Below are 16,082 nucleotides of genomic sequence, written 5' to 3' on the forward strand. Positions count from 1 at the left end.
AGCTCAGAAAAAAAAAAAGATTTGATAATAAAAACACTTAATATATGTTTCTTTATACTTTGACATACTTTTCCCCCACTTCCTATAGAGCTTAAACTTAAAGATTGACCATGGTGGTGGGGGTGTGGAAAGTCAGGAGAAAAAAAATACTAGCTGTGATTGTTTATCGCAAAGAAGAGCCAAGAAATTGCTGGGAATCAGAACATTTTTAAGAACATCTGTAGGAAAATCATTTTTTTTCCTTAGAGTGTTCCTAAGACTACTGATTATTTCACAGGTGGATGGAGTAAACTAGGAAAAAAAATATAAATATGCATATTGAAATTCAGAAATTTATGAAATTAAGAATGATGGTAGAGTCAGGGCCATGAAAAATTATCTCCTCCATCAAAGAAATTTTAAAAAAAACTCATTAAAAATCAGAATTAACATCTTCAAACCTCTGGAAATTAAAGCTGTGCAGTAATCTGGGAAGAATTTAATTCAATTAAAAAACAGCTAAGCTTATAAAAGTATAAAGGATAATGATTATGGGTACCAGAAGTTGGGGAGGGAGCTGGGTAGGGAAAAAGGAGATGTTGATCAAAGGTTGCAAGTTTTCATTTAGATAGGAGAAAAAAGCTTAAGTGATCTATGGCACAGAATGTTGACTAGAATAATAATGCATTGTATATTTCAAAATTGCTAAAGGGGTATATATTAAGTATTTTCACTACAAAAAAATGATATGTGAAGTGATAAATTTATTAATTAGCCCAATTCAATCATTCCTCATTATAAACATATTTCAAAACACATTGTGCCCCATCAACATATATAATTATTTGTCAATTAATAATCTTAAAAACAGCTAAATCTTGGGGCTGGGGTTGTGGCTCAACGGAAGAGCACTCGCTTAGCACGTGCGAGGCCCTGGGTCTGATCCTCAGCGCCACATAAAAATAAATAAAATAAAGGTATTTAAAAATATGTAAGCATAATATAAAAAAAAAACAGCTAAATCTTAGTAAGAAGAATGCATTTTGTAGCATTTTAATTTTCTCTATCCTGCATCCTTTCCCCCAACTTAATGGTCACATTCCAAAACCATGGTGAAAATCATCAGTGTAGTATTCACCAAAGAGTATAGAAGACAGCACTGGAGTTCCCTCAAACCCTCAAATTTGGAGAGCTGAAATTATCCCACTCAAATTCAAAGCCTTTTTCTAGGAGTGTTAGTCAAAAATATTCAGAGGCAATTGTTTAGCTTCATGGCTGCCTGAGGTGATGGTTAAAGTACAGGCAAACAGTAGTCTAACCAAAAAGCTTAAAGGGAAAAGCTAAGGCATGAAACATTTATGGAGGCTTTGAAAAGCTCAGACCTATTCCTGGCTATCTAAAAGGCCATACACCCACAAAGGACTGTATGAAGTACCCCAGGTTTCACACTTTCCCAGGAAAGATTTGAGAAGACCCTTACACCCTCCCTGTGTCTGACCTTGGGTCTCTGAGCAAGCAAAAAGCAAAAAAAGCTAAAGCATAGTTGTCAATCACCTGGCTGAGTTGAAGGTATGACACACACAAAGCTCCCCAACAAGACTATTGAGACTGGGACAAAGAACCGATTATCCAAAAAAAAAAGGAAAAGGGTAGATAGCACCCCATCAACTGGTTGCTACCAGTTAAGGTAGCTAGCCCAAAAATCCATGTGAGGCATATCTCTGAGTTCAAGCAAAGATTTATTTATTTTTAATGTTTTAGTTGTAGATGGACAATACCTTTATTTATTTATCTTTATGTGGTGCTGTGAGTTCGAACCCAATGCCTCACACATGCTAGATGAGTGCTCTACCACTGAGCCACAACCCCAGCTCCTCAAGCAAAGATTTATTGACAAGAATATCTGCCAGGATTCCATTCTGCAAGGCACAGCAGCCAGAGTCACTTGAATAGAGATTTTTATATCTTTTTTTTTTTTTTTAACAAGGAACAAGAGCAAGCTGGAAATGACCTTGTATACAACAAGTTAGGATTAACCTTGGGTGCAGGGGTTTGGCTAACAACAGATTTTGTATTTAGGGACATTGGGGGGCAGTATGGGAACAAGGTACCTTAAGTTTCTTTTTATTGGCAGTTTATAAGTTTCAGTTTGGTGTTAAGTTGGAGTCCCAGAATTAAAATGGACTTATTAATGTCTAGGGACCTAACACTAACTGGGAGGGGAAGGATGCACTTTCCAACACAAGCAATCACTCCCTGGGTGGCTCCTTTCCCACCTTTCGGTCACTTTAGGCAAGATAAGAGGAGGAGGGGATATGAGAAGAAAGGACACCTAAAATCTATAAAGGGGCAAGACACCCCACTCCCATGGGCACCAGTTCTGGACCCTCTTCTCTACAAGAAGAGTCAGTTTGGGGATGAGGACCTAATCCTGATTTTCAAGACTAGTATCACTATGAAATGTATTAAGGAATTTAAGGAACTCTGTGTTCAATCATTAGCTAATAAGCTAATGAGCAGAGACTTCTATAGCTACACATGATAAAGAATACAGACTTTAAGGAATTTATTCAGAAAAGTCTACACAAGCAAACGGCAAAAACAAGCCCCAGGAAATAATCCAATAACCACAATTGACATATTATTGTCAGGTCAGCAGGCTTCCCTACCCCTTCCACTTTCATGGCAGCTGTGGGTGGGGACTTTCCACCTGGCTGAGGAGACCTGAAATGGCCAATCAGAAGCTGACATGGCAACGGGACCCCAACCACAATGGGTGCCCCCCATCCCAAGCAATCACCCTGTCATCTCACATCAGCTCTGACCAACCCGTGGCAGACATGATCCCCTAAACTGAGCTCAGCCAACTACTGTCTATAGCTGCAATTTAGATGGCCTAGGCCTTTCTACCTCCAGCTTCCCTTATTAGCATTGTCCTTGCCTTTCCCGCCCACGACTTCCCCGGCTCTTACCCTTCCTCGACCAGGAGTGCCCCCCAATAAACCTTTTGGTGCCTCATTCTTGTTCTGTGGTTCCTGATCTCAGGCGCCCCTTTCTGCTTTACAATTATATTAATTGAAGTGTCCAATTCTCAAAAGAAAAAAATGTATGTATAAGACATGCAAAGAAGAAATATAGTCATACACAGGAAAACATGCACATACACACACACACTCCCCATACACACAATCAATAGAAAATGTCCCTGAGGAAGCCTAGCTGTTGGACTTATTAAACAAATCTTTAAATAAGCTCTTTTAATTTTTTTTTTAAGAAATAAAGGATACTGTATAAAAAGCAAAGCCAAAAAAGATTCAAGATGGTGAGCTAGAGGAAGGCTACTCCTTAGTCACTCCTTGATTCAAGCAGCAGGAGTACTGCTTCTCTGTTGCTAAGAGCCAAGTATATGATGCATGGCATTTTTGGTCGAAAGGTGACACCAGCTAACCATTGAGATGATATGATTATGTTAAGATTTGCATTCATATGGATATTGGACTCCTGCTGTTCACCTAGGCCGGCTACGGGACTCCTGGAGAGTTCCCATTGGTTGGGGAAGTACAGTAGGAGGGAGTTCCGGGGGAGGAGCTCTCTCTGCGGGTCCGGGAGGAGGCCGCGTGGGTGGAAAAAATCTGCCCAGGCGGTACCGGACATTGGCGGCAGTTTCAAAAAATAAACTTTGTTCCTGCTTGAGTGGCTCGTGATTTTGTGCCCAGCCAGACTGCGGCACTCTGTGAGGTGGGTGAAAAGGGGATTTCACTAAGACTCCATATTGGACAGTCAGAGTGTCTCAGAGACTCAGAAATTTGGGTACATTGAACAAAGAAGAAAGAGTACATTGGAACGAAGCCAATGTAAGCAGAGGCAGCAGTGACAGCACTGTTTCAGCAGAGGGAGGAAGAACACAGAGAAACACAACAGACAGATTTAGTATGGAAAATCCTGAAATCAGAAAAGTAGCCTGCCCTTAGCAGATCCAGAGGCTGCACTGTGCATTGGTGAATGAAATGTGCCCAGTGTTTCCCAACTGGCCATGGAGAGCTGAGGTGGAGCCATCTCGAGGCAGCCATGCTACAGCTGCAGCTACCGTTGCAGGAGCCAGGAGATCTGGGCAAACACAGCTACCATGTGGCATAGGGTGTAGCTAGCTGACCCAGAGCAAAACGCACAGAGAATATTTTAATCAAGGGGATTCAAATGCAGGGGAGCCCAACTTGCTTTTCTCTTGAGTCTGGTATCTCATGTGGTTAGCTGAAGCAGGTGGGGTATCTGAACGGTAGGTGTGAATATATACTCAATGACTAAGCTCGAGAAGCCTGGAAAGGCTCTGTTCTTGTGCAGCAAAGGGGGTAAAGTATTGGCTCCCCCACTCCACACATGAGTAGAATCCTAGGGAGACTCATGAGTTTCAGACTCAGCAGAAATAGGCAAGTACCAGGCCCCAAGAGTGTGTTGATCTAATCTCTCCTGAGCAGCCACCACTCAACAAAGTCCCTGAGGCCTGATGAGACCCAAGACCCACCTGCAGGAACTCCCCTCCTAGAACTCTGCAGCGGCATCACCCTAGGAGTGAGTGTATCTATCTGGTCTGTGCAGACAAAACTCCAGCTGATAGTACTTCCCCCCCATTTTATCTCATACTGGTGAGAAGTGAAACAGAATTTTTGAACTCAAACTGGCAGCTAGTTGAGCATCACAAAAAGAGGCAATGTTTAACAAACTCAGCCCTTGCTCTCCCACTCAGTACATAGCTCAAGAAGAAATGGAAAGACAGTCAGGCATGAGCAGTGACCATCATCTATTCTCATTGACTATTTTGATCATCTCAGTGGAAACAATTCCTCAATTTTTAATTAAGAATCCTTTTTTTTCTTGTGTTTTTATTTTTGTTTTGGGGAGTATTTGCTATACTGATTGGTTCATGAACATATCTACACGTACATATTTGTTTCTTTTTTTCACATTTGTAGCATTTTTTAAGTGTAATTATTTTTCTTGTTTTTGGAAGATGAAGTTTTTGATTAATATATTTTGGTTTGGTTTTGTATAATTTTCATTTGTCTGTTCCTCTTTCTCTCTTTTCTTCTGTTACCAGCCAAATTCTATTGTTCTTTCACCCTTTGTTACTTCTATTTTTTCTCCTCCTTCCTTATAACCATCACATCTTACATCTCTTCTATATTCTCTATGTTCACTTTTTGAGGTTTTAAACTCTTTTCTACCTGCCTTTCACATTTTCTTTTGTCTTAAAAAACTATTCTTACCATCTTTTAAATTAATGGTTTATATAACTCCTGCCCACACCATGAGTGCTGTCTCAATTATTACTGCTGTGGATGTTGTTTGCTTTAATGTCACATACAGTTCATGGTTACATATTGTTTTTGCTAATGGCAATTGCTGACCCTACCATTTCTGTTTTTTGTGGCCATTAACTTTGTAGATGTCATAGTAGGAACCAAGTATTTAGTTTAATGCTGTGTATTGTTTGCATTGGTTGTTGCTATTTTTTGTTTCTTATTAGTGCTGCGAACCTACAGGGACACTACAATTTCACAGCATAGAAACTCTCCTGTTGAACTAAAACCAACCAAAAGATAGCACATCTTGTTCCACACAGAGCTATACTTTAATACAAAGAATAGAAGAGACAAAAACCAAAACTAATGACCAGGCCCCAAATAGAGAATGCTAGGGGTAGGCCCCCAGGTGCCACCTATGGAAATTTATATCTACAGCAAAAATAGAGAGAAATAATACAAAGGCTGTGGACACTGCATCTACAAGGAGATCTCCATCCAGATCATCCTAGGATCTTTAGCAACTGAAGACTGTACCCTAAAAAGGCCCATACATAAAAGTGGAAGATAAATCCCTTTGAACAGATGCATAAGCTCCAAAATGAATACAAGAAATATGAAAAAGCAACCTTGCAAACACCTCCTAAAGGTCATAATTCACCAGCAAATAACCCCCAAAATATTGAAGTGGATGAAATATCAGATAAGGAATTCAAAATGATTATTATAAAATTGATCAATGAATTCTGAGAGAACACAGGAAAACAACTGAATGGATTAAGGAAGTCAGTACAGGATATGAACGAGAAATTCAATAAGGAGATGGAAATATTGGAAAAGAACCTAATAGAAATATTGGAAATTGCTAGGGTTGTGACTCAGTGGTAGAACACTCACCTAGCACATGTGAGGTGCTGGATTCAATCCTCAGCACCACATAAAAATAAATAAATAAAATAAAGATATTTTTAAAAAAAGAAATATTAGAAATGAAAGACACAATAAATCAAAATGCTTTCAAAAGTCTCTAATACAGTAGATTATGCTGAAGATAGAATCTCAGAGCTGAAAGACAAAGTGGCCAACCTTTTATATTCAGATTGTATTTTTAAAAAATGAATAAACATGATCAGAATAGACAAGAACTCTGGGACGATATGATGAGACCAAATTTAAGAATCATTGAAATTGAGGGCTGTGAGATGCAGACTAATGAAATGAATAAACTCTTCAGGGAAATAATAAAAAAAAAATTTCCCAGCTGTCAGAATGAGATGGACATTCAGATGCAGGAGACATTCAGAGCCCCAAATAGACAAGATCAAAAAAGAAGCTCTCCATGACACATTATAATTAAAAGGCCTAAATATAAAACAAGGATAGAATTTTATTTATTTGTTTATATATTTATTGGTAGCAGGCATTTAACCCAGTAATGCTTAACCACTGAGTCATATCCATAGACCTTTTAATTTTTTAGTTTCAGACAGGGTCTCACTAAGTTGTTTAGGGGCTTGCTAAATTGCTGAGGCTGGCTTTGAACTTGTGGTCCTCCTGCTTCTGCTTCCTGAATCACTGGAATTACAGGCACCCACCACTGCTCTAGTCAAAGATAAAATTTTAAAAGCCTTGAGAGAAAAGCCACATCCAGAGGCAAGCCAGTCAGAATCACGGTTGATTTCTCAGCACAAACTCTACAAGCCAACAATGTATTTCATGTTCTAGGAAAAAAAAAAAAAACTGTCAACCAAGACTGCTATATCCAGCAAAGCTATCATTCAAATTGGAGATGAAATAAAAACCTTCCAAGATAAGCAGAAACTAAAAGAATTCTTGATCACTAAACTGACACTACAGAATTTACTTAAAGAAATACTAGACATCGAAGAAATAAAAAACAAACCTCAGAGCTTGCAGGAGAACAAATCTCATTTGAAGAGTAGTTAAGCAAATGAGAAACAGGACCAAATTAAACATGATAAATAAAAATGGCAGGAATTAATAACATCTCTCTATATAACATTGAATGTAAATGGTCTCAATTCTTCAATTAAAAGACATATACTGACAGATTGGATTAAAAAAACAAGACTTAACTATTATGTTGTTTGCAAGAGATGCACCTTACAGGGAAAGACATCCACAGGCTGAAAGTGAAAGGGAGGAAATTTATATACCATACAAATGAAGCTCAAAAATAAGCAGGAGTATCTACTCACATATCTGAAAGAGCAGATTTCATACCAAAATTAATCAGATGAGACAAAGAAGGTCATTGCATATTGGTAAAGGGAACAATCCAAGAAGAAGATATAACAATAATAAATAGTTATATCTCAAATGCAGGTGCAACTAATTAAATAAAAAAGACACTACACAAATTAAATGCCCAGATAGACACCAGTACAATAATACTGGGTGACTTCAATACACCTCTCTCACCATTAGATAGGTCATCCAAATATAAACTCAGTAAAGACTTTGTACATAAAAATATTATAAATCAGGTAGACCTAATATATATATATATATATATATATATATATATATATATATATATATACACACACACACACTATTTCATTCAAAAACAGCTGAATACACTTTTTTCCTCAGTGGCTCATGGAAACTTCTCCAAAATTTTATGTGGTGCTGAGGATCAAACCCAGTTTGATCAAACCCAAACTCGAATGCCAGACGAGTGCTCTACCACTTGAGCTATATTGTGTTGAAATATGTATCTGTATATATATGAAAACATAACAGCAAATCCCATCAATATGTACAATTATAATGCACCAATAAAATATTGTGAAAAAAATTTTATTTAGGAACCCACCCCTCCAAAATTTGTGAAGTGCTACAAGAATGCAGGATGCTTCTGTCTTTGGGATGAGAGGCTTATGAAAAGCTTCTGAAAAGACCTAATTTTGAATCAGAAAACTGAACAAAAATATGGGAGTGATATCTCACCAACTGCAGAATATCAATAAAGAGATAGAAATCATTACAAAGAAGTAAATCAAAATTCTGGTATAACTAAAGCAACATATTCACTAAAGGTACTCAATGACAAATATTAACAAGTGGAAGAAAGAATCAGAGAATTTGAAGATAAATCCAATTATGAAGATTATCCAATATAAAGAATTAAAAGACAAAAATGAAAATTAAGAGTCTCAGAATCCTGTGGGACACTCTCATGTGTACCAACACACATGTGATAAAAGTATCAGGAACAAACAAAGATTAAGGAGTAGAAAGAATCTTTGAAGAAATAATAACAAAAAACAACTGAAATTTGATGAAAGATATGTATATGCCAAATAGCTCAACAAATTCCAAGTAAAATAAGCTCAAAGAGATCCACATCTAGACACATCATAATCAAACTATAGAAAGCCAAAGACAAAATGTTGAAAGCAACAACAGTAAAATAATTCTTTACGTATACTTGATTCAATAAGATCAATACCTGATTTCTCACTGGAAACCAGGGATGCTGAAAGGTAGTGGGAGAGCAGACTCAGAGTGCTTACCTCACATGCACAAGGCCCTTGGTTCAATACACTGCACCGCACACAAAAAATATGTATTTAGGAATAAATTTAACAAAAGAAGTGCAAACTTGTACTTTCAACTACAAAGTTTTTTCTTTTTCCTATTTTTAATTTTTAGTTATAGGAGGACACAATCTCTTTATTTTATTTTATGTGATGCTGAGGATTGAACCTAGTGCCTCACAACATGCTAGGCAAGCGTTCTACTTCTGAGCTACAACCCCAGCCCTCCTACTTTTTTTTTTTTTTTTGATGGGATGAGAACTGGGGGTTAAACCCAGAGGCACTTTACCACTATTACATTCCCAGTCCTTTTTATTTTTTATTTTGAAACAGTATCTCACTAAGTTGCCCAGTCTGACCTTGAATTTGCCTTCCTTCTGCCTCAGTCTCTCAAGTCACTGGGATTACAGGCAAGTGCCACTGCACTTGGCAACTACAAAACATTATTGAAAGAAACTAAAGAAGATCTAAATAAATGGAAAGACATGCCATATTCATGTATCAGATGACTTAATGTTGTTAAGTAGCAATATTCCACAGATCAACGTGCAGATTCAAACCAATTCCCATGAGAATTTCAGTTGGTTTCTTCACATAACCCTTGTAGAACAAGCTGATATTCAAATGCATATGGAAATGCAATACACCCAGAATAGCCAAAATAATTTTGAGATATAGGAACAAAGTTAGAGAACTCACACATCTCAGTTTCAAAACACACTATAAAGCAAGGGTAATCAAGCAGGGCAGTACTGGCATAAGAATAGACAGGTACAAATGGAATAGAACGGACAATCCAGAGAATCTGGAGATTATCATGCTAAGTGAAATAAGCCAATCCCCAAAAAACATAGGTCAAATGTTCTCTCAGATATGTGGATGCTAACACACAACAAGGGGAAAGAGAATAGAAATTCAGTGGATTAGACAAAGGGGTATGAAAGAAAGATGGGGGATAGGAATAGGAAAGACAGTAGAAGGAATTGGACATAACTTTCCTATGTTCGTTTATGGATACACAACTAGCAAAAGTCCACATCATGTACAACCACAAGAGTGGGATCCTAAGTAGAATAAGTTATACTCCATATATGTATAATATGCCAAAATACACTCTACTGTCATGTACATCTAAAAAGAACAAATAAAAAATGGTTAAAAAAAAAAGAATTGACAATCCAAAATATAGCCATCACGCTTATAGGCAATTGATTTTTGACAAAGGTGTCAAAACAATTCAATAGGGAAAGAATGATCTTTTCAATATTAATGCTGAGACAATTAGATATCCACATGCAAAAGAATGAAATTGGACCCTAACCTCATAACACATGGAAAAATTAACTCAAGAGGAATCAAAGACATGAATGTAAGTGCCAAAACCATAAGACTCTTGGGGGAAAATATATGTGTGACACTTCATAACCATGGATTAGGTGATTTTTTTAAAAGAAACTAAAGATGATCTAAATAAATGGAAAGACATCCTAAAGCCCAAGCGATGAAAGAGAAAATAAATTGAACTTCATCAAAAATTTCAAATTTGGTGCTTAAAAGAAATCTGTCAAGAAAGTGAAAAGACAACCTACATAATGAGAGAAAATATCTAAAAATCATATCTGATTGCCACAGTCTGGCTGGGTACAAATCACGAGCCACTGAAGCAGGAACAAACTTTATTTCTGAACTCCACCAGCATGCTCCACACACGCTCCGGGGAACTCCTCCGGAATCACAAGGCTGGTCCAGGAACCAGCAACCGGAAATATCCTCCGGAAATCCCTCCTCCTTTACTTCCCCAACCAGTGGGAACTCTTCGGGAATCCCCAGGAATCCCCACAAGAACTCCAAAGTAGCAGCCAAGGCGGATAGTAATGCCTCTGCTGTCAATCAATACTATTGGCAAAATGCCAGGGGCCATTCCGACTCAGCTGTGGCCATATCTGATAAGGGATTTTATCTATATTATATAAAGAACTTTTGCAACTCAAAAATAAAAGGTCAACTAAGCCAAAATTTACAACTCACAAAGTCAGTGGTAGGGTGCTTTCCTAGCATGTGTGAGGCCCTTAGTTCAATCTCCAGTACCACCAAAATACATATAATATTTTATATTATATAATATACGCATAACATAGATTTATATAATATAGTTATTATTGAAGGCATGTACCACTTACACCTGGCCAAATATTGACCAGATATGGTGGTGCAGGCTGTAATCCTGAGGCAGGAGGATCAGAAGTTCAAGGCCAGCCTCAGCAATTTAGCAAGCCACCATCTCAAGATAAAAGAACTGGGGATATGGCTCAGGGGTTAGTGCCCTGGGGTTCAGTCCCTGATTTTGAAAAAAAAAACACTGACAAAGGAGGTATATAAATGGCCAATAAGTATATGAAAATTTATCATTATCATTAGTTATCAGGAAAATCCAAATCAAAACCACATAGATAGCACTTCATACTCATGAGTATGTCTTTAATGGAGAGAGAGAGAGAGAGAGAGAGAGAGAGAGAGAGAGAGAGAAGTAGTGGTGAGGATGTGGAAAAATTGGAACTCTCATTCACTGCTGGTGGACATTTATCGCACTCTTGCTTCTTCTCTCTTCCAAGTGGATTCTCCGGAAGCCTTGGGTCTCAGACTAGTGTAGCACCCTTGATCCCTCTTGTTCTGGGCCTTCAGCCTCTTGGACATCACAGACACTGGTTCCTCCAGCTCTCCAGCCTGCAGACTGCCTTTGTGGACTATCCTGCTTCTGGTTGTGTAAGCCAACCTAATAAGTCACCCTTTTATTATTATACTTCCTGTTGATTCTGTTCCTCTAGAGAACCCTGATTAATACAACTTCATAAAAACTACTGCTTTAGAGATCTAAAGTTATGTTCGTTGAAATGTGAATTTTTTTAAAAGCTCTCTCTTAGAGATTTTTAAACATGTGTTTCAATTTGAACAATAGTTCTTGACTCTTGTTTTTTGATTAACATAAAAGCTTTGTGTCTGTATATTCAAGTTGGGTCATTTAAGGAGGGCTTAATAAAGGGATTGTTTACTGATGCGGGTTTAGAGAAAACAACAAGGGGGATTATGGGGTTCAGAACTAGCACCAACAGAGATCTGTCTCAACTTAAACCCAAAGAGAAAGAAAATAAATGGCCACCAGACCTCAGAGAAGATAGCTGTATGAAGTTTGGGTCCTTGGTAGACCAATGCATTGATCCTCAGGAAGGATGCTCAGGGGATTAAAACATCTATTCCACTTCACCAGGATTTTGTTGCTTTCATTAGCTAAACCCACTTGTAAACCTGAAGAAAAAAGCAGTTTGTGCTGGTCACTCCCCTAGAACACAGAGAGGAAAAGGGTAAAGTGTGAATCTGGAGAGATACAAGGAATATATCCAGACATTTTTTAAAAAGCAAAATAGCACTTATTATTGAAAGATAAGACTTTTGAAATCTCACCTTTCCTTTGATCTCATTTCCCCATCTCTTGATTTTTGTTAGTTATTATTTGCCTTGCTCAAATTAATTCTACTCATACTGTTCAATACAAATATTTGGTATTGGTAATAATATTTAAACGGATCAATGTTTATCCTCAATTCTTTTTAAATTTTTTTTTATTTGTAGATGGACACAATACCTTTATTTTATATTTATGTGGTGTTGAGGACCAAACCCAGTGCCTCACACATGCAAGGTGAGTGCTCCACCACTGAGCTACAACCTCAGCCCCATATCCTCAATTATTTTATGTGATTTTTCTATTCCTAAATTCTTTATATATTTTTTTAATATAAATGTTGGCAATTGTTTATTTATTTTTTTTTATGTGGTACTGAGGAGCAAACCTGGTGCCTCACATGTGCTAGGCAAGTGCTCTACCACTAAACTACAACCCCAACCCCTAAATTCTTTATTTTGATTGATCTATAAACTGACAATTTCATTGTCAAACAGTTGTTGCTATTTTTGTTGTTTTGATTTTTCAATAGATGTTGCTGTAGCAATAGGTACATAACATACCCCTCTAAATGAACCTCACTCCCCATGTGAAAATTAAAATGAATCATGGGGGCTAGGATGTAGCTCAGTGCCAAAGTGATTGCCCCTCATTTGCAAAGCCCTGGGTTCAACCCCCAGATACCCTCCACCTCCCAAAAAAGAATCCCACCAAAATGGATCATGGACTTAAATGTAAAATGTAAAACTATGGAATTTACCAGAATATGTATATATGAGATAAATGATTTAGGATATTAGTGATAAGCAATGAATCTTTAGACATGGAGGGATACAAGGAATATATCCAGGCATTTTTAAACACTAAATGTATAATCCATAAAAGAAAAAATTGATAAATTGGACCACATCAAAATTAAAATTTTTGGTTCAGTGAAAGATGCTGTTAAGAAGATGAGAAGATCAGCTACAGACTGGGAGGAACTATTTTCAAACTATATATTCAACAAAAAACTTGTCCCTAAATACATGGAGAACTTTCAAAACAGAAAAACAAATGAATAAAACAATGCAGTGAGAAAACAGGCAAAAGACGTGAACAGACAGTTCACTGAAGAAGAAATACAGGTAGATCAAGGGGCATTATGCTGAGAAAACATTATTTTGAGAGATGTTCCATGTTGTATGTCTGATATTAAATGCTACAACTTGATGACAAATATATGTTTAATTTCAAAAGCAAAAAAAAATAAGTACATGAAAAGATGCTCAATGTATTAGAGAAATGCAAAGTAAAATAATGAGTTATTACTAAACATATAGTAGAATGGTCAAATAAAAACCTGCAATAGTACCATATGCTGACAAGTACACAGAGAAACAAGATCACTCATGCATTTTTTTTTAATGGGAATGTAAAATTCTAGAGTGGGTATGGCCACATACTAAACAATCTTGTGTAGTCTTAGGCATTTATCCCAGAGAGATGAAAGTTTATGATCACAGGAAAAACATATACATGAATATCCATTGCAACTTTATTTATGATAACCTCAAAACTGGGAATAACCCAAATGTCCTTCAAAAGGTGAATGATGAAACAAACTGTGGTATACCCAGACATCATAATACTACTCAGCATAAAAAGGAATGGCTATTGATAAATGCACCAACTTGAATGGACTTCAGGGGCATCATGCCAATCTCAAAAGATTGTAAACTATACAATTCATTTACATAACGTTCTTGAAGTAACAAAATTATGAAGATAGAAAACAGATTAGTGGTTTCCAGGGGTTGGGATGAGGACAGGAGGAGGACAAGGACAAGAAGGAGATGAGAAGGAGAAGTCCTTGAGGCAATGCAACTATTTGACCATCCATTCTCTATCTTCATGTGTGGTTACATGAATCCACACAAGTGATAACATTGTATATCTTTGAACACACACAAATGAATGCATGTGAAATTGGCGAGCTATGAATAAGACCAGTGGATTGTCTCACCATAAATTTCTCAGTTTATGATATGATATTATATTTACACAAAATATTACCATTTGGGTAACCTGAAAATAAAAAATACATGAGATCTCTCTGATGACTTCTTACAACTTCAGGTAAACCTAGAATTATCTCAAATTTTTTTTAAAAAAATGTTTAATTAAAAGAAAAAAAATAAGGTTACATTTTTAAAAATCTTTTTTATGGGAGGGGAATAGCAGGGAAAGAATACTGCCTTGTTTCTTCTGACCATGATCTATCATGGCCATGCATTCAAATACTCTGATGTGTCTGTCAGTCTGTCTCTATCTATCCCTTACACGCACACACACACACACACACACACACACCCCAATCGCAGGGGTTTTTACACAAATTGAAATAGGAAAGGAATTTCAGAATTGTTCATCTAGCCATAACTAATAAGGTAATAAAGAGAACTACAAATGAATTGGAGCAAAAAATCTGTGCATGTTTCATAAAGCTTTCCTGAACCAGCCTTTTCTACAGTGGACCCCTGGTGATGAGGTAACGATTAGTGTGCTATGAGATGTGTAATGTGACAGTTTGAGTAGCTGCCTCTGTCTAGCGGTGGTGCTGACAGCCTTTGTGCAGTCTGGACTCACTGAAGTGCTTCGGCTTTATTCCTTTTGTATCTTGCTTCTTAATGGAGGTTATATTGAGTAGGAAGGAGGCCCTGAGCTGAATATATAATCACCATGGGAACTGAGGCTACAATCAATCCCTGGGAATGTGGCCCAAGGCCCCCACATGTCTATTGTCAAAGTCTTTCTTGTGCACTTTTCTGTATTCTGAATGGTTCTGAATTTGAGTGAGTGCATACATCTGCCCAGTGTGTGTACGTGTTTATAGGTTAGCTGATTTGTCCTTGAGGACAGAAGCAGAAGAAAACGTGGGACACTGATACAAACAATTTCACATCCTTTCTGGTTTGTGCCTGTCAACTAGGAATCAACTATAATCAAGTACAGTACAAGAAAAATAGTATCTGAAAAACTCTCCCCTTATCCCATGTAAGCCACCATGTCTTCCAGAATAAACTAAGTCCAGTATTTGTTATACTAGTAAAATCTGATTTCCTGTCTTCTACATCTTCATTTTCCCCCATCTAGATGACCCCAAATTGTGAATGTATGTTCCCTGGTCTTTCAGGGTACATGAATCTTGAATTGCTTCCCCATTTTGTTTTCCATTTAGTGCTTCTTGATTGACACTGGATTGATGTATACTGAAAACTTCTGCCTCTAGTGTCCAGTTACTCTCTACACCCTCCTGGAGAATCTATCTGCAGTGGTGACCAGCAGGGCCTTCCTTCTAGATAGAATCTCTGTTCTAGATGTCCCCAGTAGTACCTGTAGCAAGAGGCCTAGTAAAGAAGAACAAGGATGGGGCCATGATCTGAATGTGGGTAGCATCCTCCAAAGGTCCATATGTTAAAGACTTAGTCTCCAGGCTGGTACTCCTGGGAGGTGCTGTGAACATTTAGGAGATTAGGCCTAGTGGAAGGGCCTTAAGACATTTCAGGTATGTCCCTGAAGAGGACTGTAGGATGCTGGCCTGTCCCTTGTCTCTCTGCTTTCTGGTTGCTATTTGTTCTACCACATGCTTCTGCCTTAATGGGCCACCATCACCAGAGGCCCAAACAATGGGGCCAACCAATCTTGAACTTGAATTTCCAGAACCAGGAACCAAAATAAATTTCTTTTCACTTCATAAGTAGACTGTGTCAGGTATTTTTTTATAGTGATGTGCAGCTG

This window comes from Marmota marmota, unplaced genomic scaffold (assembly GCF_001458135.2).
Source record: "Marmota marmota marmota unplaced genomic scaffold, marMar, whole genome shotgun sequence".
NCBI classification, from domain to species: Eukaryota; Metazoa; Chordata; class Mammalia; order Rodentia; family Sciuridae; genus Marmota; species Marmota marmota.